We start from the raw sequence: 21,699 nt of genomic DNA, 5'->3' as shown, positions 1-21,699 counted from the left end.
AAGTAATCCTGACCCCTGCCTTTCCCTCATATATTCCCCCTCCCCACTTTTCCCTCTTTCCCATATATTACTAGGTTTAATCAGTTCTGCTGCCTAGAGATCTGTTAAAGTCCTTCATTGTAATCATATTCCTTTGCCCTGATTCAGATCCTTATCATCACTAGCCTAGGCTGCCCTCTATCTATTTCTGACCCTCCCATCTGAACTGTTGCCCTTCATATTCATCCTCAACACTACTATCAATATTATTTCTAAATTGCAAATTTGACCATCAACTGTCTAAAGACTTCAACATCTTTCCATTGCACTAATGATAAAGTCCAACTTCTAAACATGTCCTAAAGGTCTCCATTTTTTGACCTTGCTCTGCCAATTTAACTAATGTCTTTTTTTAGTAATTAAAATCTACTATCCTTGTTGTTTTATGAGTGTTAGCAGTTGCTGTTCTCACTTTTGAAAATATTTCCCCCTTTCATTCACTTAGAAAACTCCTGTTCATCCTTTAAACCCCAAATGCAGTGAAACCGATTTTCTCTCTCACTCAAATCACTTTCTCCTCAAAACTGTAATTTTACCTCTGTGTAGCTCAATTGTTTGTTATACTCTAATGACAACAGATTCTTAAATATACTCATCTTTGTATCTTAATATCCGATAATATGACTGACATTTAACAAACGCTAAACATACTTGACACTTGAATTGATTGAATTGAATTAAACTGAATCAATCACTCTCAAGAACACTAACGATTGTGAGGGTTTCCTGCATCAAGAGTACAAATCACGCTGAATTTTCATAATACTTCTAGTTTTGATTGAGACACAGCAAACAAGTTTACAACAGAGTTCCCCTGTGAAAAGAATAACTTCAGTAAAAGATAACAAATACACTCAGAAGTCCATAAAGGAGGCAGGGTAGTCTAGGGGATTCTGTTCTCATCCAAAGTCTTGCTGAGATTTGATTCAGAGGGGAAAGATTGATTTTTCTAGCTTAAGTTAAACAAGGCATGGAACAAATGTCAAAAGCAAGACATAGACTTAGATTCTTCACTGTCACACCAGTAAAGTTACCATCCTTCCATCTCCTTGAGAACAAACAAGAAAGCCTGCTGTGGACCGTGAACAAAACAACAACTGTGAATTTACACAGCTCCTTCAACTTCTAAGCTGTGTACTGAGAGTGAATTAGAGGTCTCCTCCAGATAGCATTGCAAATGAGCGTTATTTTATTTTCACCAAGCCTTTCAGGTGATACATGCGACAAAATCAGCAAAGTCAGTACTCACTGTGGCAGACAAAGTAACTATTATGTATCTGTCCTAAAAGTTCCTGTGATGTTCTGGCTAGTTTTGCTTAAGTACTATTTATAATATTTATGAGAAAGGAGGACAAAAATGAACCTGATGCTTTTGTGGAGAAGGAATTCCCTGGCTGAGCAGAAAAGCCTGCCAAAGTTTTGGTGTTTCTTGTTTGTTTGAAACAAGACTAAAGGACCATATAATGCAAGATGAAGCCATTAACAGTTAAAAGGGAGAGGACACACTAAAGAGACTCAGCCAGGGCCCTGGTAAATTATCAAAAATTGTGGGCTTTCTTAGTGAGAGTCTAGGATTTGAGAAATTCATGAGAAAAGGCGGAGGTCCCTGGGCACCTGAAAATGAGAATTGCTGCATTGAACTAGGCTGACTTTGGCATGGCATTTTGAAGAAGGCAGTCATATGGAATGTAACGAATAAATAGAGCATATCAGAGCCTGAAAACCTGAGAATAGGCTCCTGTGGGTGAAACGAGGTGAAGCACGGTGCTTGGTACACTATAAACCCTCAGTAACATTGGCTGGTTGTGAATGAAATGAAACCTAACCTGAATCCAGTCCCTACTCGGTAACAGCGGGGAAGATAATGGGTGCCTAGGCAACGTCTAGCAAGTTCTGGGCTAGAGGCGGCTCCCAACTGTTGCGTCACCAGGGGCCACAGAACTGAGTCGGGAAGGGAGAAGGGAGGAATCTGTGCGGAGGGTCATCCGACTGAGTCGGAACCGGACACTCTGGCAGGAAGTAGAAAGCGAAGAAAACGAAACGACCATTGGTGAATTTCAACACCACGTCGTGAATTTCAGATAATTTTCCACTTGTTTATTCAGGTGGAAAACTCGGATTCCAACGATGAAGGAGATGGAGTTTCGGCCCAACACATAAGTCAAACGGACCGATTGGTTCGGGAAGAAGATTTCTCCAGGTTCGTAAATAATCTGAGTGAAGAAGATTACGAATTTATGAGAGACAACAATCTTCTAGGCATTCCAGGTGAAAGTACGGAAGAAGAGTTGCTGAGAAGACTTCAGCTAATTAAAGAAAACGCACCACAAGACTCAGATGAAAATACAGGTATATTTTGCTTTTGGAGGGAATCGGATGGGATGAATAAGGAACTTCATAATAGGAAATAGTAACTTCATAATAGTAAAGAGTAAATTATACAGAAGTGACTTACATTAATTTGGTAAGTAACTTCTCATAAAAAGAACTGGCATTTACTTGATTTTTGGTGAGCATGTCAAGGTCTGTTTGTTTGTTTTCCTGATTCACATCTGGGTTGTTTTAATTGGGAAACAGTGCAAAGTAGCCTATTTGTATTTTTCTTGGTTTTCGACCTCAACTGAAAGTCCCTCCTACTTCCTGAATTATTTTTTCTACATAGACATGTAAAAAAAGCAAACAGAAATATTCTCCACTGGGGACAATTGTGCTTTCTTCAACACCTGGGGACATTTGACAATGGCTAGAGATATTTTTGGTTGTCACAGGGGAGGCATGGGTGTTACTAGCATCTAGTGGGCAGAGGCCAGGGATGCTGCCAAATATCCCACAATGCACAGGATAGCTCCCCAAAACAAAGAATTGTCCAGCACCAAAATGTCAGTAGTGCTAAGGCTGAGAAACCCTGCTCGGACCTCAGGTCTGGTGCCTTCCCTTCCAGTGTGAAGTAGAGGATTTTGCTGTCTAATGAAGAGGATACTATAATACTTTGGCTCTTGAGTATGGTCTTATATGTACCATGCTAGGTTCAGTCTATTCATTTGATCTGACCTTCAATTTAATGTCAATTAAAAATCTTGGTAACATTAAGAAGTATTCAAAATGCAAACACTTTTAAACCTATAAAACTTGTTTATGTTTGGGCAATAACCTTATATTTTAAAACAGCTTATCTATTATCAAAAGCACATAAGTGAAGAGCCTACAAGTAGTCATGTTGGAGACTAATGAAAATTAGACAATAATGTAAATTGAACTAAACTACTAGCATTGTACCTTAACTGGTGTTTACCTTGTTTAATTGCATTAGTGTTTTGACAGTGGACTGAAAAAAAAGTCTCTTGACATTCCTCCGACAGTGGTACACAGGGCTGTGTATATGATGAAATACTGAAACACAGACTTCCTCCGGATTCCCTTTTTAAAAAATTCTCTAAGTTTATCTAGGATTAGCTCACTCTTTTTGGATGGAATCGAAACTTTTCTACCTTTACTTATAAATCTACACAGTGCAGTTTATAAAATATTAACTCTATAAATGTGAAATCAGTTGAAAACATCTGAGTATTTAAGTTCTCATTTTTTTTTGTTTTTGAAACAAAGTTTCAGAGTGCTATTTTATGATGGTTCTAATTTTGGTGGTTTTTTATGCACCCTCCCCATTTTTTTTGTTAACAGACAGAGGAGACTCTTCAGATGACGTGTCTAGTGGTGACTCTCTAATAGACTGGCTTAACTGTTCTGGACAAACTGAAAATATGACAAGTGGACAAAGAGAAAACCAATCTTGGAGAGAAGAGAGCCAAATTAATCCTAAAAGTGATCAGTTCATATTCAGTTTAGAAATAAATGCTAACCTTGATAATGGGAGTCCAAATCCAGAGAATGAATATGTAGCATCTGCAAGACTTCCCAGAAGAGAAAATATGGAAGACAGCCAAAGGCAAGTGGAAAGTCCACAATCTGAATCAATATTTACAAGACCATCTATGCCTGAACAAGATACAACTGAAACATTAATGGAATTCCCACCTACCACAAGTCAGAGACGAGCAAGAAGTAGGAGTCCAGAGTATCGGAGAACCAGAGCAAAAATTGAAAGTTGGTCGCCTCCACATTCACTTAGGGAAATTGTACAAAGACTTAATCATAGTATACCCTCTCAGAATTTTGAGCAGCCTCTGCTAAGTGAGAATGCGAGATTTTCTAGAACTGAGCACCAAGAAATATTGACACAGCAAATGACTGGATTTGAGTTGCAAAATAGCGGTCTTATTGAAACTTCTAGAACAAGGAATGCCGTTCATGGAGAAAATTCTCCAGATACAACCAGCAGTGGTGAATCTTGGGGAATGAGGGAAATATATCCAACCATACCCTTCAATCTTGAAGTAGGACAAGTTCATTCTGGAGCATATTCTCAGAGAGACAGCAGAGCTAGTAGAACTCAGTTAACATCTGAGACACCAAACAACACTGTCACTTCTGAAAGTGAACGAGGACTGAGGCATATGTATTCACATTCTGAGCAGGCAGGTGTGAGAGCTTATGTCAATACCATTAGAAATCCCGTTTGCAGAACGTTAAATACTAGCTTAAATGATACAACATCTGTTCCAATTCAGAGCACGTTAAGGCAGACAATGACAGAATTTAGTAACTCAAATAACCTTATGGACAGTGACAGTAATTTAGAGCATAGTGTCTCACGTCCAAGTCAAAACATGGAATGGCTAGAGTCACCTAACGGTAGTAGTAGTGGTACATTTGGTTCTGATTCAAATGCTAGCTATGATACCCATTCAAGTTCCACACTGAGTTGGCATTCAAGCCCCAATTGTACGTCTAGTTCCAGTTCTAGTCCTATTTCTGGTTCCAGCTCAAGTGATGAAAATTCAGGAATTAGATCACGGATGTTTGAAGGCATTGAAGAAACAAACTTATCATCAGAGACCAGCCAAGGGGTTAGACAAATTAGCCTAATAATATATGATGAAAGTGACTCTGGGTCCTCCCATAATCTGCAAACTACAGGACTCACCAAAGCACAGATTGACAGCTTGGCTGTAAGATCTTTTGGTGAAAATGATGCACTAAAAGCCTGTAGCATTTGCCTTACAGAGTACACAGAAAACAGCAAGCTTCGCATACTACCTTGCTCCCATGAATATCACATTCACTGCATTGATCGCTGGCTGTCTGAGAACTCTACATGTCCGATTTGTCGTAGGCAAGTAGTGGATTCCAATGAGAGTGAAAATCCTGATCGATGAATTCTCAGCTATATAAAGTGTTATAGGGCTTCCCTGGTGGCACAGGGCTTGAGATTCGGCCTGCCGACGCAGGGGACTGACAATAAAAATTAATTTCACACCATAGCAGTTCACTGAATTTCAATAAAAACTTAGCATGTGCACTGGGTTGGGATGTTCCTGATTCCATGGGAGAAATGTCTTAATATGATATAATGAATCTAGATAGATCCTAGTAGTATTATCTCATTATGTAAATGCCAGACATCTCTTAGCCCTGTTCAATCCTGGTTGTGCATGCAAAGAAACAGAAACCCAACCAAATATCAATAATTAAGAAGCCATTTAAGACTACATTAGAGTCATTCACATAAAGAAGTCATGTTACATTCCTAGAATGCCATAAAAAGCTTTGAAACCCTTCTCTTCCTATCTCTCTCCACAGCAGTTTATCCCACCTCCCTAACACTACCTTAACGTTTCTCCTATTCCCCACTACCAATGTATCAGTCAGTTCTAGCTAAAAACTGATGGCACACTTTAAAAGAGTGATGGAATAGCATTTAATGAAGAGACTAAAGTGTGTAAAGAATGAAGGGAAACCAAGAGATGATGAAGTAGCCTGAGGCTAGCAGCTGTGAGAAGCCAGTATTATAACCACTAGGTTTGAAGGGGCATAGAGAGATAGCAGTTCCTGCAACCCAGAATGTCTTCGAGTTATAGGAGAAGCCCACCCAACAAGAGATGTAACCTTAGAAAATGGCATCCACTGCCAACCTAAAGTTTGGAAGGGGGCAGATCATGGAAATAAATACCCTTGCCTTCTTTCCTCCTGACTTCTAATCACTTATCAGTAGTTCATATTAACCAAACCCAACCTGAAGACACAGAGAGACTGGTCCATGAAGCTGATAAAGATCAGCCTCCTGGAATCACGAAGCAGGGTTAAGAAGGATAGCGAGTAGATCCGGTAAGCAAATCAGAGACCATCTACCACAACCAGCATTCCCAACTCTCTTCAAACCCAGCCTGTGTATGCTTTCTTGCCTCTTCCGCTTCCGCTTGTTCTCTATTCCACTCTATGACTCAGCTCTTTAACAACCCTCTCTATTTTCCTTTCATTTACTCAGATCTTGTATTTTTAAAAGTGATAAGATGACAAAGCCTTAGAAGTTAATTACCTTTCTCTTAAACATGTCACACTTTGATTTGCTGTGATTGTAAACAACTAAGGATAAAGGGCAGTTATAGGTATGTCTTTAATTTTTGCTTCTTCAATATATTCAAGCTTCAATTTCTTTCTATATATGTTTAGTTCATATAATTAATTTTTAAAACAGATTCTAATTTCTTATAAAGGGTTTTATGGTTTATATATGACTCAATCATATGATTAAGAGTGAATTCATGTGAATGACCCAAAGTAGCCAATTGCTGCTTGGAGCCTCACAAGCTGCAATATGAAAGCCTTAAAGGTAAACCTTGGCTTCAGGAAACATGTCTACATAGTTCAATTCTAACTGTCCCCAGTAAAACCATCACCCAAAACCCCGAGTATTTGAAATCAAAATTTAGGTCATGCTTCCTTCCAACCTAAACATAGTGAAGGATTTTTCTCCTAATTCAGCCTGAAGGCTATTTTTGGGGGGTTGTATTGGCCAGTCCAGAAAATTTTGCTTAAATTTTTCAATCCTGGTATAGGTGAGAGTACATTGTATTATAACCTAAAGCAATAATCAGAAATTTTGTGCAATGTGCAGCCTATACAAATGTAGGCAGTGTTAAGTATACACCTTCTCTAAAAAGTTAAAGTCAGAAACATCACTGACCTTTCTTTTCTATGTGAATTGCTGGCAGCCACAGTATTTGCACATAACTACAAAATATAAATGGGGAGTGGTGGTGAAGTTTTTGAAAACATCTTTGAGGTAGCATATTTTTCACACAGAAGATATCTGCATGGCCAGAAATGAAGGCTTGGATCAAACCTCTGAAATTTACATTAACTTCTGAAAGTTGTTTGAATAGTCTGATTTTTAGGAAGTATTTTTGATATCAGATATACTTCACTTAAAGTGAGTAGAATAATTATAACAGTACTTGGCTTTCATACTATCCTAACAGATTAAAACCTTCCAAAGGATGATAATTGCTTAATTAATGCTTCAGTACATTCACATGCACCTTCTGTGGTCGACAGAATTCTAAGATGATGCCCAATGATCTTTGTAGGAGCCCCTCCCCTTGAGTATGAGACCTGTGAATGTGATGGAATATCATTCCCATTATTAGATTATGATATATAGCACAGTTGATTGGGAGATTATCCAGAGTGAGCCTGACCTAATCAGGTGAGCACTTAAAAGGCACAGAGAGGACTTCTAATCCAGATAAGATGGTTTATACTTCCCTCTCCCTGCTCCCCCTTTATACGCACAACTATATATCCTGGAAATAATATGAGACAACCAAAGGAGATCTCTGAAAGGTCTAGAGAAGGTGAATTGCCTAGGGACCCTCAGAATGGATGAACAGCCTCATGGCAGGGCACCTTATGCCCCTCTACCAACAAAAAAATGTGATCCAGGCCCAGCATTTCCTAACTCCCAACTTAGTAACAGGAAGTGGCTCAAAGAGGCTCTTCCTCCATCACATCAAATGGGAATCCCCCAAACACCAGGCGAGCCTTGCAGAACCTGCAACGACGAACAATTGGAAGCCCTGATGACACTAAGTGACCAGGGAAAGTGCTTTCCTTCCCCACTGGGCCTGAGATCCCCCTTCACCACCCAGACACATCAGTGGCTAAGGGTCCCAGCAAAAGTGCTCCTACCACAAAAAGCTCCCACCTGGACAATGCTCTCCTCAGATGGGCCTGAGACTCCTCTCCCCTCCCCAGAAACATCAGGCAACTTGCTGGTACCGGCAACGGAGATCCCTCCACAGAAAGCTCTCAACCTGGTAAGCACCCTCCACTCCTTACAGTCCAGGGAGACCCTGTCACAAGTGCCTGGCCCAGGAAGGACTCTTCATCACGTGTTCCAGAGATTCCCTTCCCTCACCAGAAGCACCAAGTGCCGTATCCTGGGGAAGATACTTCAGACCCCATAAGCAGCATGAGAAGGGACCAGAGGTAACCCCACCTGCACAAGAGAAACAGACCATAAGAGTACCACAAAGGGTCAGAAAATTAGGTTATCATGGAACCACCGTCCATAAAAGTACAGGAAATGTGTGTCAAACCTATAAAGAGTGAATGCCTGCTAAAAATTAAAAAAAAACAAAACACTTTAAATAGGGACCAAAGTATCCTAACATAATAGCCAAAATGTCCAAAAGACAATAAAATATCACTACTTATACCAAGAACCAGATACATGACAGCTTGAATAAGATGTGACAGATGATGCCAACAGAGATGAATTAGATGTTAGAATTATCTGACAAGGGTTTAAAAATGCTGATTTCAGACCTTTAAGACCTTGAACACAGAACCTAGTCACTCCATGCCAGTATCCCCACCTATAGAACTGTGAGCTAATAAAGGGATGCTGTTTTAAGCCATTACATTTATACTAATTTCTTATGCAGCAACAGACAACTAATACAACTTCTCATCTAGGATCCATCCTGTACCTAGAAAATGATTATAATGAGTCCTAGACAAGTAAATGGCTTAATGTCTTGGTTCTAGGCCCACTATAACATTATATTCTACCATTTTTCCCAAAAATGGAATCCCTAATTCCTGCTACTGAAGCTGCTAGAAGACAGTATCCTTCCTGTTTGAACAACCACCAATATCGTATCGCTCTAACTTTACTTCACATCACCCTCTCTCATTCTACCAGTGTATGCTGCTTATATCATAAACCCAATTTAACACTCTGACTTTGAAACTATAGAGCCACTTATTTTTCTCTCAAAGCGATTGCTGAGTATTTTATTGCTCTTCCAAATCATATTCCTCTCTGTCTGCCCTGACAAATCAGAAATGGAGAAGATTTGTACCTGAATCTTCTGAGCTCAACCTGATACGTTTTTTACATTACAGTATATCAGTTTAAATACACAGCATCACTGTGGTTGTGAGCATAACTATTTCCATCTTAAGAATTTTCTCTGTATTTTCTTGGTAGTTTTTAAAACATTTGTTTATTTTGGCCTAATTCCAAAAAAAAACCCTTATCTGAATAACAAATTCTTTTTGAAAGTAGTTATAGCCTGTGGATAAGTTTTTGATAGCAATATAAAGTCTATCTTTTTTGGCTAACCATGAAAATAAGTTGTGCTCTCAATATTCCATGAAGAATTAAGTATAAAGATTCTTTTGTAAATGCAAACAAGCCTGAGCATCGAACAACATGAACATCAAAACACTGCATGTACTGGAAAGTTCACAAAGAAATGTGACGTTTCTGTTAAGTAATATTACTTGTTATCCATATGCAATACTTTGAGATCTTCAGTATCTTCTTTACTACAATTAACCAAACATTTCATGTCTTTTCATTATTTGAGAGGTGAATGTATACTCCCTTCAATGAGAAGTTCATGGTATGAGAATTTCGAATGGAAACTGAACTGCATTTCTTTTCTGTCACTTCATTTAAGATTTGAAAATTCTTTACCATCCTAACTCAGGCTTTCTCCCTATGAAATAAGAGGCTCTCCTTTGTGTGATATTCAAAACTCTCCATTTTTAAGCATCAAGCCAGCATCTTTAACATCACTGCAAAAATGTGGAGATTTGGAAAAGCATGTTGGGGAAAATCCTTTTTCTCTCATCCACCATTCGTAGAGGACAGACACTAATTATAAGCCAACTCTGGGCTCTGGGTTCTCCATTCTCACATCACTAGTCACAACACAGTTATCTACCACCCCTGGCCTTGTCATCTTCTATTCTGGAAGTGTATTTTTTTTTTCTTTAGTAGCACTTGTGACTATCTAAAACATTTTTTATTTATCTTGTGCTTGTTTTCTTCCCCATTCCTATCCCAAAATAGAAGCTCCAAAAGATCTTTCTTTTTTTTAAAATTACTACTACATTTCTAAAAACTAGAACAGTTACTGGCATACACACACACACACACACTCACACACACACACACACTGCTTCAGAATTTTTGGCCACTGTGAGCATCCCAGACTTATTTTTCACCCTTTATTCTCCAAAGAAAACCTATTTTAATACTGTTACCTACCATCCAGGATTTGATGTATTTCAACCTAGATCTCTCTCACTTACTTAACATATTTGTATAGGGTTTCTTGCCTATTAAGTTATAATATCTGCCAACCATTTTCTAAATCACTATTTCAGGCGTTCAACACTGACCAAGAATGTGCCATGCCCGATGCTGGGTGCTAGGGTTATAGTTACGAAGTACAGCACTTATCATGACGAAATGTATTACATTTTAAAGAAGGCAGATGAATAAACTTACAGTAACACTCTATGTCAGGGATGCCCTGACACAGATTCAGATACAGGATAAAATGGAATGATCTAGGAGGAGAAATCTACACTAATAATTCAAACCTCCTTAAAGTTGGGTTATATCTGAGTTGTATCTTACAGGACTAGTAGCAATTAGCCAATGAAATGAAGTCATTAATTTTATTCTAAGCAAAATAAACACTGCATGCAACAGTAAAGATGCACTGAAAATTTAGGGCTCAGTAAACAGTAAGTATGAATCATCATGCTCTGGGGTAGAAGAGGAAGAGATGTAAGTACATTAGCAAGAAATGAAGAGATGAGGCCAAAGAGGTAACAAGTGGTATTGTGTATCAGGCTGAAGAGTTGAACTAGATCTTCTAAGCAATGCACAGTCAACACGATTTTTCTTTTCCTTTTTTTTTAAATTTTTTTATCAGTTTCTGCTTTATAACAAAGTGAATCAGTCATACATATACATCCGTTCCCACATCCCTTCCCTCATGCATCTCTCTCCCTCCCACCCTCCCCATCCCACCCCTCCAGGCAGTCCCAAAGCACCGAGCTGATCTCCCCATGCTCTGCGGCTGCTTCCCACTATCTATCTACCTCACGTTTTGTAGTGTATATATGTCCATGCCTCTCTTTCGCTTTGTCACAGCTTACCCTTCCCCCTCCCCATATCCTCAAGTCCATTCTCAAGTAGGTCTGTGTCTTTATTCCCGTTTTACCCCTAGGTTCTTCATGACATTTTTTTTTAATTCCATATATATGTGTTAGCATACGGTATTTGTCTTTCTCTTACTGACTTACTTCACTCTGTATGACAGACTCTAGGTCTATCCACCTCATTACAAATAGCTCAGTTTCGTTTCTTTTTATGGCTGAGTAATATTCCATTGTATATATGTGCCACATCTTCTTTATCCATTCATCCGATGATGGACACTTAGGTTGTTTCCAGCTCCGGGCTATTGTGAATAGAGCTGCAATGAACATTTTGGTACATGTCTCTTTTTGAATTATGGTTTTCTCAGGGTATATGCCTAGTAGTGGGATTGCTGGGTCATATGGTAGTTCTATTTTTAGTTTTTTAAGGAACCTCCATACTGTTCTCCATAGTGGCTGTACCAATTCACATTCCCACCAGCAGTGCAAGAGTGTTCCCTTTTCTCCACACCCTCTCCAGCATTTATTGTTTCTAGATTTCTTGATGATGGCCATTCTGACTGGTGTGAGATGATATCTCATTGTAGTTTTGATTTGCATTTCTCTAATAATTAATGATGTTGAGCAGTCTTTCATGTGTTTGTTGGCAGTCTGTATATCTTCTTTGGAGAAATGCCTATTTAAGTCTTCTGCCCATTTTTGGATTGGATTGTTTGTTTTTTTGCTATTGAGCTGCATGAGCTGCTTATAAATTTTGGAGATTAATCCTTTGTCAGTTGCTTCATTTGCAAATATTTTCTCCCATTCTGAGGGCTGTCTTTTGGTCTTCTTTATGGTTTCCTTTGCTGTGCAAAAGCTTTTAAGTTTCATTAGGTCCCATTTGTTTATCTTTGTTTTTATTTCCATTTCTCTAGGAGGTGGGTCCAAAAGGATCTTGCTGTGATTTATGTCATAGAGTGTTCTGCCTATGTTTTCCTCTAAGAGTTTGATAGTTTCTGGCCTTACATTTAAGTCTTTAATCCATTTTGAGCTTATTTTTGTGTATGGTGTTAGGGAATGATCTAATCTCATACTTTTACATGTCCCTGTCCAGTTTTCCCAGCACCACTTACTGAAGAGGCTGTCCTTTCTCCACTGTACATTCCTGCCTCCTTTATCAAAGATAAGGTGACCATATATCCGTGCGTTTAACTCTGGGCTTTCTATCCTGTTCCATTGATCTATCTTTCTGTTTTTATGCCAATACCACACTGTCTTGATTACTGTAGCTTTGTAGTCTAGTCTGAAGTCAGGGAGCCTGATTCCTCAGCTCCATTTTTCGTTCTCAAGATTGCTTTGGCTATTTGGGGTCTTTTGTTTTTCCAAACAAATTTTGAAATTTTTTGTTCTAATTCTGTGAAAAATGCCAGTGGTAGTTTGATAGGGATTGCATTGAATCTGTAGATTGCTTTGGGTAGTAGAGTCATTTTCACAATATTGATTCTTCCAATCCAGGAGCATGGTATATCTCTCCATCTATTTGTATCATCTTTAATTTCTTTCATCAGTGTCATAATTTTCTGCATACAGGTCTTTTGTCTCCTTAGGTAGGTTTATTCCTAGATATTTTATTCTTTTTGTTGCAATGGTAAATGGGAGTGTTTTCTTGATTTCATTTTCAGATGTTTCATCATTAGTGTACAGGAATGCCAGAGATTTCTGTACATTAATTTTGTATCCTGCTACTTTACCAAATTCATTGATTAGCTCTAGTAGTTTTCTGGTAGCATCTTTAGGATTCTTTATGTATAGTATCATGTCATCTGCAAACAGTGACAGCTTTACTTCTTCTTTTCCAATTTGGATTCCTTTTATTTCCTTTTCTTCTCTGATTGCTGTGGCTAGAACTTCCAAAACTAGGTTGAATAAGAGTGGTGAGAGTGGGCAGCCTTGTCTTGTTCCTGATCTTAGTGGAAATGGTTTCAGTTTTTCACCATTGAGGACAATGTTGGCTGTGGGTTTGTCATCTATGGCCTTTATTATGTTGAGGAAAGTTCCCTCTATGCCTACTTTCTGCATGGTTTTTATCATAAATGGGTGTTGAATTTTGTCGAAAGCTTTCTCTGCATCTATTGAGATGATCATATGGTTTTTCTCCTTCAACTTGTTAATATGGTGTATCACATTGATTGATTTGCGTATATTGAAGAATCCTTGCATTCCTGGAATAAACCCCACTTGATCATGGTGTATGATCCTTTTAATGTGCTGTTGGATTCTGTTTGCTAGTATTTTGTCGAGGATTTTTGCATCTATGTTCATCAGTGATATTGGCCTGTACTTTTCTTTCTTTGTGACATCCTTGCCTGGTTTTGGTATCAAGGTGATGGTGGCCTCGTAGAATGAGTTTGGGAGTGTTCCTTCCTCTGAAATTGTTTGGAAGAGTTTGAGAAGGATGGGTGTTAGCTCTTCTCTAAATATTTGATAGAATTCGCCTGTGAAGCCATCTGGTCCTGGGCTTTTGTTTGTTGGAAGATTTTTAATCACAGTTTCAATTTCAGTGCTTGTGATTGTTCTATTCATATTTTCTATTTCTTCCTGAGTCAGTCTTGGCAGGTTGTGCATTTCTAAGAATTTGTCCATTTCTTCCAGGTTGTCCATTTTATTGGCATAGAGTTGCTTGTAGTAATCTCTCATGATCTTTTGTATTTCTGCAGTGTCAGTTGTTACTTCTCCTTTTTCATTTCTAATGCTATTGATTTGAGTCTTCTCCCTTCTTTTCTTGATGAGTCTGGCTAATGGTTTGTCAATTTTGTTTATCTTCTCAAAGAACCAGATTTTAGTTTGGTTGATCTTTGCTATCGTTTCCTTCATTTGTTTTTCATTTTTTTCTGATCTGATCTTTATGATTTCTTTCCTTCTGCTAACTTTGGGGGTTTTTTGTTCTTCTTTCTCTAATTGCTTTAGGTGCAGGGTCAGGTTGTTTACTCGAGATGTTTCCTGTTTCTTAAGGTGGGATTGTATTACTATAAACTTCCCCCTTAGAAATGCTTTTGCTGCGTCCCATAGGTTTTGGGCCGTTGTGTCTCCATTGTCATTTGTTTCTAGGTATTTTTTAATTTCCTCTTTGATTTCTTCAGTGATCACTTCGTTATTGAGTAGTGTATTGTTTAGCCTCCATGTGTTTGTATTTTTTACAGATTTTTCCTGTAATTGATGTCTAGTCTCATAGCATTGTGGTCAGAAAAGATACTTGATACAATTTCAATTTTCTTAAATTTACCAAGGCTTGATTTGTGACCCAAGATATGATCTATCCTGGAGAATGTTCCATGAGCACTTGAGAAAAATGTGTATTCTGTTGTTTTGGGATGGAATGTCCTATAAATATCAACTAAGTCCATCTTGTTTAATGTATCATTTAAAGCTTGTGTTTCCTTATTTATTTTCATTTTGGATGATCTGTCCATTGTTGAAAGTGGGGTGTTAAAGTCTCCAATATGATTGTGTTACTGTCGATTTCCCCTTTTGTAGCTGTTAGTATTTGCCTTATGTATTGAGGTGCTCCTATGTTGGGTGCATAAATATTTACAATTGTTATATCTTCTTCTTGGATTGATCCCTTTATCGTTATGTAGCGTCCTTCTTTGTCTCTTCTAATAGTCTTTATTTTAAAGTCTATTTTGTCTGATATAAGAATTGCTACTCCAGCTTTCTTCTGATTTCCATTTGCATGGAATATCTTTTTCCATCCCCTTACTTTCAATCTGTATGTGTCTCTAGGTCTGAAGTGGGTCTCTTGTAGACAGCATATATATGGGTCTTGTTTTTGTATCCATTCAGCCACTCTGTGTCTTTTGGTGGGAGCATTTAGTCCATTTACATTTAAGGTAATTATTGATATGTATGTTCCTATTCCCATTTCCTTAATTGCTTTGGGTTCGTTATTGTAGGTATATTCCTTCTGTTGTGTTTCTTGCCTAGAGAAGTTCCTTTAGCATTTGTTGTAAAGCTGGTTTGGTGGTGCTGAACTCTCTCAGCTTTTGCTGGTCTGTAAATGTTTTAATTTCTCCATCAAATCTGAATGAGATCCTTGCTGGGTAGAGTAATCTTGGTTGCAGGCTTCTCTCCTTCATCACTTTAATTATGTCTTGCCACACCCTTCTGGCTTGTAGAGTTTCTGCTGAGAGATCAGCTGTTAACCTTATGGGGATTCCCTTGTGTGTTATTTGTTGTTTTTCCCTTGCTGCTTTTAATATGATTTCTTTGTTTTTAATTTTTGACAGTTTGATTAATATGTGTCTTGGCGTATTTCCCCTTGGATTTATTCTGTATGGGACTCTCTGTGCCTCCTGGACTTGATTAACTATTTCCTTTCCCATATTAGGGAAGTTTTCAACTATAATCTCTTCAAATATTTTCTCAGTCCCTTTCTTTTTCTCTTCTTCTTCTGGAACCCCTATAATTCGAATGTTGGTGCGTTTAAGGTTGTCCCAGAGGTCTCTGAGACTGTCCTCTGTTCTTTTCATTCTTTTTTCTTTATTTTGCTCTGCATCAGTTATTTCCACTATTTTATCTTCCACCTCACTTATCCATTCTTCTGCCTCAGTTATTCTGCTATTGATCCCATCTAGAGTATTTTTCATTTCATTTATTGTGTTTTTAATCAATGCTTGATTCATCTTTAGTTCTTCTAGGTCCTTGTTAACTGTTTCTTGCATTTTGTCTATTCTATTTCCAAGATTATGGATCTTGGAAATAGAATCTTGGATCAGCTTTACTATCATTATTCTGAATTCTTTTTCAGGTAGACTGCCTATTACCTTTTCATTTGTTAGGTCTGGTACGTTTTTATCTTGCTCCTTCACCTGCTGTGTGTTTTTCTGTTTTCTCATTTTGCTTATGTTACTGTGTTTGGGGTCTCCTTTTTGCAGGCTGCAGATTTGTAGTTCCCGTTGTTTTTGGTGTCTGTTCCCAGTGGCTAAGGTTGTTTCAGTAGGTTGTGTAGGCTTCCTGGTGGGGGTGACTAATGCCTGTGTTCTAGTGGTTGAGGCTCGATCTTGTCTTTCTGGTGGACAGGTCCACGTCTGGTGGTGTGTTTTGGGGTGCCTATGGCCTTATTATGTTTTTAGATAGCCTCTCTGCTAATGGGTGGGGTTGTGTTCCTGCCTTGCTAGTTGCTTGGCATAGGGTGACCAGCACTGTAGCTTGCTGGTCATTGACTGAAGCTGGGTGCTGGTGTTGAGATGGAGATCTCTGGGAGATTTTCGCTGCTTGATATTATGTGGAGCTGGGAGGTCTCTTGTGGACCCGTGTCCTGAAGTTGGCTCTCCCACTTCAGAGGCACAGCACTGACTCCTGGCTGCAGCACCAAGAGCCTTTCATCCACCCGGCTCAGAATAACAGGGAGAAAAAGCAGAAAGAATTAGTAGAAGAAAGAAAGACAGAGGGAAAGAAAGGAAGAAGGGAAGAAAGGAAGGACGGAAGGAAGAAAGAAAGAAAGGGAGGAAGGAAGGAAGAAAGAATGAAAGGAGGGAAGGAGGGAGGAAGGATGGAAAGAAAGAAAGAAAGAAAGGAGGGATGGAGGGAGGAGTGAAAGCAAAAGGAAGAGTGAATGGAAGAAGGGAGGGAGGGAGGGAGGAAGGAAAGAAAGAAAGAAAGACAGGAGGGAGGGAGGGAGGAAGGAAAGTAAAAGAAAGTGGAAAGAAGGGTGGGAGGCAGGGAGGGAGGAAAGAAAAAGAAAGAAGGAAAGGAGGAGCAGAAGGAGGGAGGGAGGTAGGGAAGGTAGGAAAAAAAGAAAGATCAGGTAAAGTAAAATAGAATAAAGTATGAAATATAGTAGTGTTATTAAAATTAAAAAGTAATTATTGAAAAAAAACGGACAGATAGAACCCTGGGACATATGGTGGAAGCAAAGCTATACAGAGAGAATCTTACACAGAAGATTACACATACACATTCACAAAAAGAGAGCAGGGGGAAAAATCAAAAATCTTGCTCTCCAAGTCCACCTCCTCAATTTGGGATAATTCGTTGTAAAAAGAGGAAAAGGGCAAGAAGTCTGAAATCTTGCTCTCTAAGTCCACCTCCTTAATTTGGGATAATTCGTTGTAAAAAGATGAAAAGGGGGGAAAGTCTTAAACCTTGTCCTCAAAGTCCACTTCCTCAATTTGGGATGATTCGCTGTCCATTCATGCACTCCACAGACACAGGGCACATCAAATGGACCGTGGAGCTTTAATCCGCTGCCTCCGAGGCTGCACAGAGAGATTTCCCTTTCTCTTCTCTGCTCTCACAGCTCCCGGGTCTCAGCCTTGGACCTGGCCCCGCCTCTGCGTGTAGGTCGCCGGAGGGCGTCAGTTCTTCGCTCAGACAGGACGGGTTTAAAGAAGCCGCTGATTCGGGGGCTCTGGCTCACTCAGGCAGAGGGGAGGGAGGGGCGCGCAGTGTGGGGCGGGCCTGCGGCGGCAGAGGCCGGCGTGACATTGCAGCAGCCCGAGGCGCTCCGTGCGCTTTCCCATAATAGCCGTCCCCCGGTCCCGGGACCCCGGCAGTGGCGGGGTGCAAGGCCCCCCGGAAGGCGGGGCGGACAGTGACCCGCGCTCGCACACAGGCCCTGCGGCGGCGGCAGCAGCAGCAGCCCCAGCGTCCCACGCCCGTCTCCGAGGTCCGCGCCTGTCTCCGGCGCTTCCCCAAGCAGCCCTCTTAATGCCCTCTCCTCGCGCATCAGGAAACAAAAGGGAAAAAAGTCTCTTGCCTCTTCAGCAGCTCCAGACCCTTTCCCCGGACTCCCTCCGGGCTAGCCGTGGTGCACTAACCCCTTCAGGCTCTCTTCCTGCTGCCAGCCCCAGTCCTCTCCCTGCACTCTGACTGAAAGCCGATACCCGAGCCTCAGCTCCCAGCGCCCCCGCCACGGCGGCCGAGCAGACAAGCCTCTCGGGCTGGTGAGTGCCTAAGGGCACCGATCCTCTGTGCCGGAATCTCTCCGCTTTGCCCTCCACACCCCTGTTGCTGTGCTCTTCTCCGCTACTCTGAAGCTTTCCCCCTCCGCCACCTGCAGTCTCCGCCCGCGAAGGGGCTTGTAGTGTGTAGAAACCTTCCCTCCTTCACGGCTCCCTCCCACTGGTGCAGGTCCCGTCCCTATCCTTTTGTCTCTGTTTATTCTTTTTTCTTTTGCCCTACCCAGGTATGTGGGGAGTTTCTTGCCTTTTGGGGGGTCTGAGGTCTTCTGTCAGCATTCAGTAGGTGTTCTGTAGGAGTTGTTCCACGTGTAGATGAATTTCTGATGTATCTGTGGGGAGGAAGGTGATCTCCGCATCTTACTCTTCCGCCATCATCCTCCGGAGTACGATTTTTCTAATAGGAATAAAATTTTTCAATTTTTAGAATGGTCATACTAGCAGGGATATGAACAGTTTGTCAAAATTTAGATTGTCCCACTTATGGTGTTATGGCATTAACTGGAAGAAAAAAGTATAAAGTCCTGATATAATGGTGAGAGAGTTGAGATATGGATGCATATAGATTCAAGTAGTATTAAAGAAGCACAATAAAATTTGGTGGCAGCTTGGATAATTTAAAGATGACCTTAAGTTTCTGGTTTAGGTGACTGAGTAGATGGTGAGAAGTTCCACTGATATAAGAAATGCAATATAACTTGTTTGTCATAGTAGAGGAATAGATGACAATTCAGCTGGAATCTCTGAGATTTGAGATGTCAGAGTGATATTTTAGTGGCAATGTTCATCTAGCTATCACGGAATATCAAGTATGCTTCTAAAATTAGGATAAAGATGCCAGACTGAAGTCAAAGAAGTATGAGGTATTGCCTGTGAAAGTATGTTCCATGGTAGTAGTGGAGGGAGATGGATGGAATCCTTTGGAACAGGAGCAATTATAAAGTAGACAGACATAAAGAAGCTAGCAAAGATAATCAAGACAGAAAAATGAGAGGTGTAAAGATAATCATAAACACATAGCTCATGGTCTTCATTCGTAAATATGAAGAGAAAACAAAATATCTCTAGATGTTAAGAAGAATGTAAACTACTAGGAAAGCAAGGGTTTTGTAATTTTCACTACAATAGTCATAGCACCCAAAAAATACTGCCTTGCCCAAAGTCGATGTTCCATAAATATTTGTTGAGATATTTGAGATAGGCATGACATAAGAGAGAATAAGATAAATATTAAAAATAGCAAAATAAATCCTGGGAGAAATAAGAATAATTCATGGACTAGGAAAGAACCTGAAAGGCTTAGTTTTACCATGAACAGATGGAGACCTGCCACTATTCTAAACACATACAAATGTTGAAAGAATAAGTCTTTGGCAGGAACTGTAACAAACACACTGGCCATTATAGATCACCTGGAAACAGTCTTTACATATCTTTTTTAAAAGGCTCCTTTTTAAAAGAAAGAATTGGTAAGAGGGTGGTTAAATGCCTTTCTGTCAGGCTTTTTGTTTGGAGAAAAAGGTGTAGGTGAGGTAACTCTGCCCCACATAGACTTTCAGTCTACGTCTCCCTCTTGCCATCCTGAGTTACTCAGGAGTTCTGCTGAGCACATATATATCTCAGAAGCTGAAGTCCCCTCCTTGCATATTATAGTAGTGGACTTCCCTTTCTTTCAGATTTCACCGTTATTATGATAGGTTTTTGAGAGGCAAAGGTAATGGCTACGTATGCTTGCAGTCACAAACATCTTGAAGCAGAGCCCATTTTCTTTTGTATTTTGAAATCCAATATAAAGGAATTTAAAAATTCAGCAAGAGGGAAAGGGTTTCAGAGTATTTGGACTTGAAAAAGTATATACCCATAACTTCATTTTTGCAAGAAAATTAGCTTCTTGAAATCTTATGCAATTGCTGCCATGGTCATTGTATTAATTTTAAGTTGTAATTTTAGAGAACACTTACAAATTAGTTTAAAGGCTAAAAAGGAATTTATTGACTCACAATACAACAAAGTTTGAAAGTGCTGATACTTTCAGACACAGGTAAGTGTGGGGGCCCAAAGGATATAAATAGAAAATGTTTCTCTGACTTGGATATTCTTCCCTCTGCAGTTTGTTTTGTTTGTTTTGTTTTGTTTTGTTTTGTATTATTTTGGGGAAAACTTTCTCCAAGGGGTGGCAAGAAAAATGACCAAACACAACTCTATTTTTGTATATTACCAATTTACTGAACCCAGGCAAAGAGACAGCCTTTGTACAAAAGACTGACTCAGCTTGGGATTTCTGTTAAAACCTCAAGATGAGGGAATTCTAACTGGCCAGGTCTTGGTCACATGCCCAGCACGAGAATATGGAGGTGGGATCTCCAAGCCAAACCAGATGGAAATGTGGACAAATTCACCAAAAGTAGCAATGAAGGTCTTCTAAGGGTTCTCGTTTGTTTTTTACACTCTTCTGGAATCAATTCTGGTGGTATATATTTTACTAGGAAATAATCAACTTCATCCAGTTTTTAGATTTTTACAGCATATTTATGTTCCATGCATCATCCTAAATTTAATATATTTCCCTTTGTGTTATTTTTCTTTCTGTTCCTATACTTTATACCTTGGCTTTCTCCCTTTTTCCTTGATCAGAATATCAAATGACATTCGATAAACTCTATATTAAGGTTTGGTTGGACAAGTTGAACCACTAGAAGGACTTTATTATAGAGATTAAACCTTACATGATAGTGGGGCTTTGTTAAGCAGTCTATGTAAATCCACTGCCCCTGCCTCTTGGTGCCAGTCCTGAAGTCAGTAGGTCTGGCAGTCAGGAATGAGAGATGATCTGAAGTTAGGAGATCAAGGATAAGCTGGAACCTTCAAAGATAAGCTATAATCCAACTAGAAAAAATGAACTGAACACCATATTAAAAGGATTATACATCATGGCCAAGTGGGATTTATGTGTAAAATGGTTCAACAGACAAAAATCAATCAATGTGATACACCACATTAACAGAATGAAGGACAGAAAAACCACATGATCATCTCAATTGATGCAGAAAAAGGCAGAAAAAGTATGTTCATTGGAGTTCAAAACTCCATAGAAAGTTTAAATAACATATTTGATAAAACTGAATTTGAATTTTATAAGTTGAAAATAAGCAAGAAAAAAATGATGAGATTAAATGAAAATGTGAATGATAAAGGAATAAAGGATAAAACGGAGGACCCACATTCATCTAATAATATTTTTAGAAGGTGAGATTAGAGTGAATTTAACAAGTATTTGAAGAAATAGTACTTCTCAGAGATTAAGTTAGAAATAAATCCTCAGATAAAAGAAGTGCATGGAGTCACCAGTAAAAGAAAT

The sequence above is a fragment of the Mesoplodon mirus genome (genome assembly GCF_964341445.2).
Source record: "Mesoplodon mirus genome assembly, chromosome: 1".
In the NCBI taxonomy this organism is placed as follows: domain Eukaryota; kingdom Metazoa; phylum Chordata; class Mammalia; order Artiodactyla; family Ziphiidae; genus Mesoplodon; species Mesoplodon mirus.
This window is presented reverse-complemented; position numbering follows the sequence as displayed.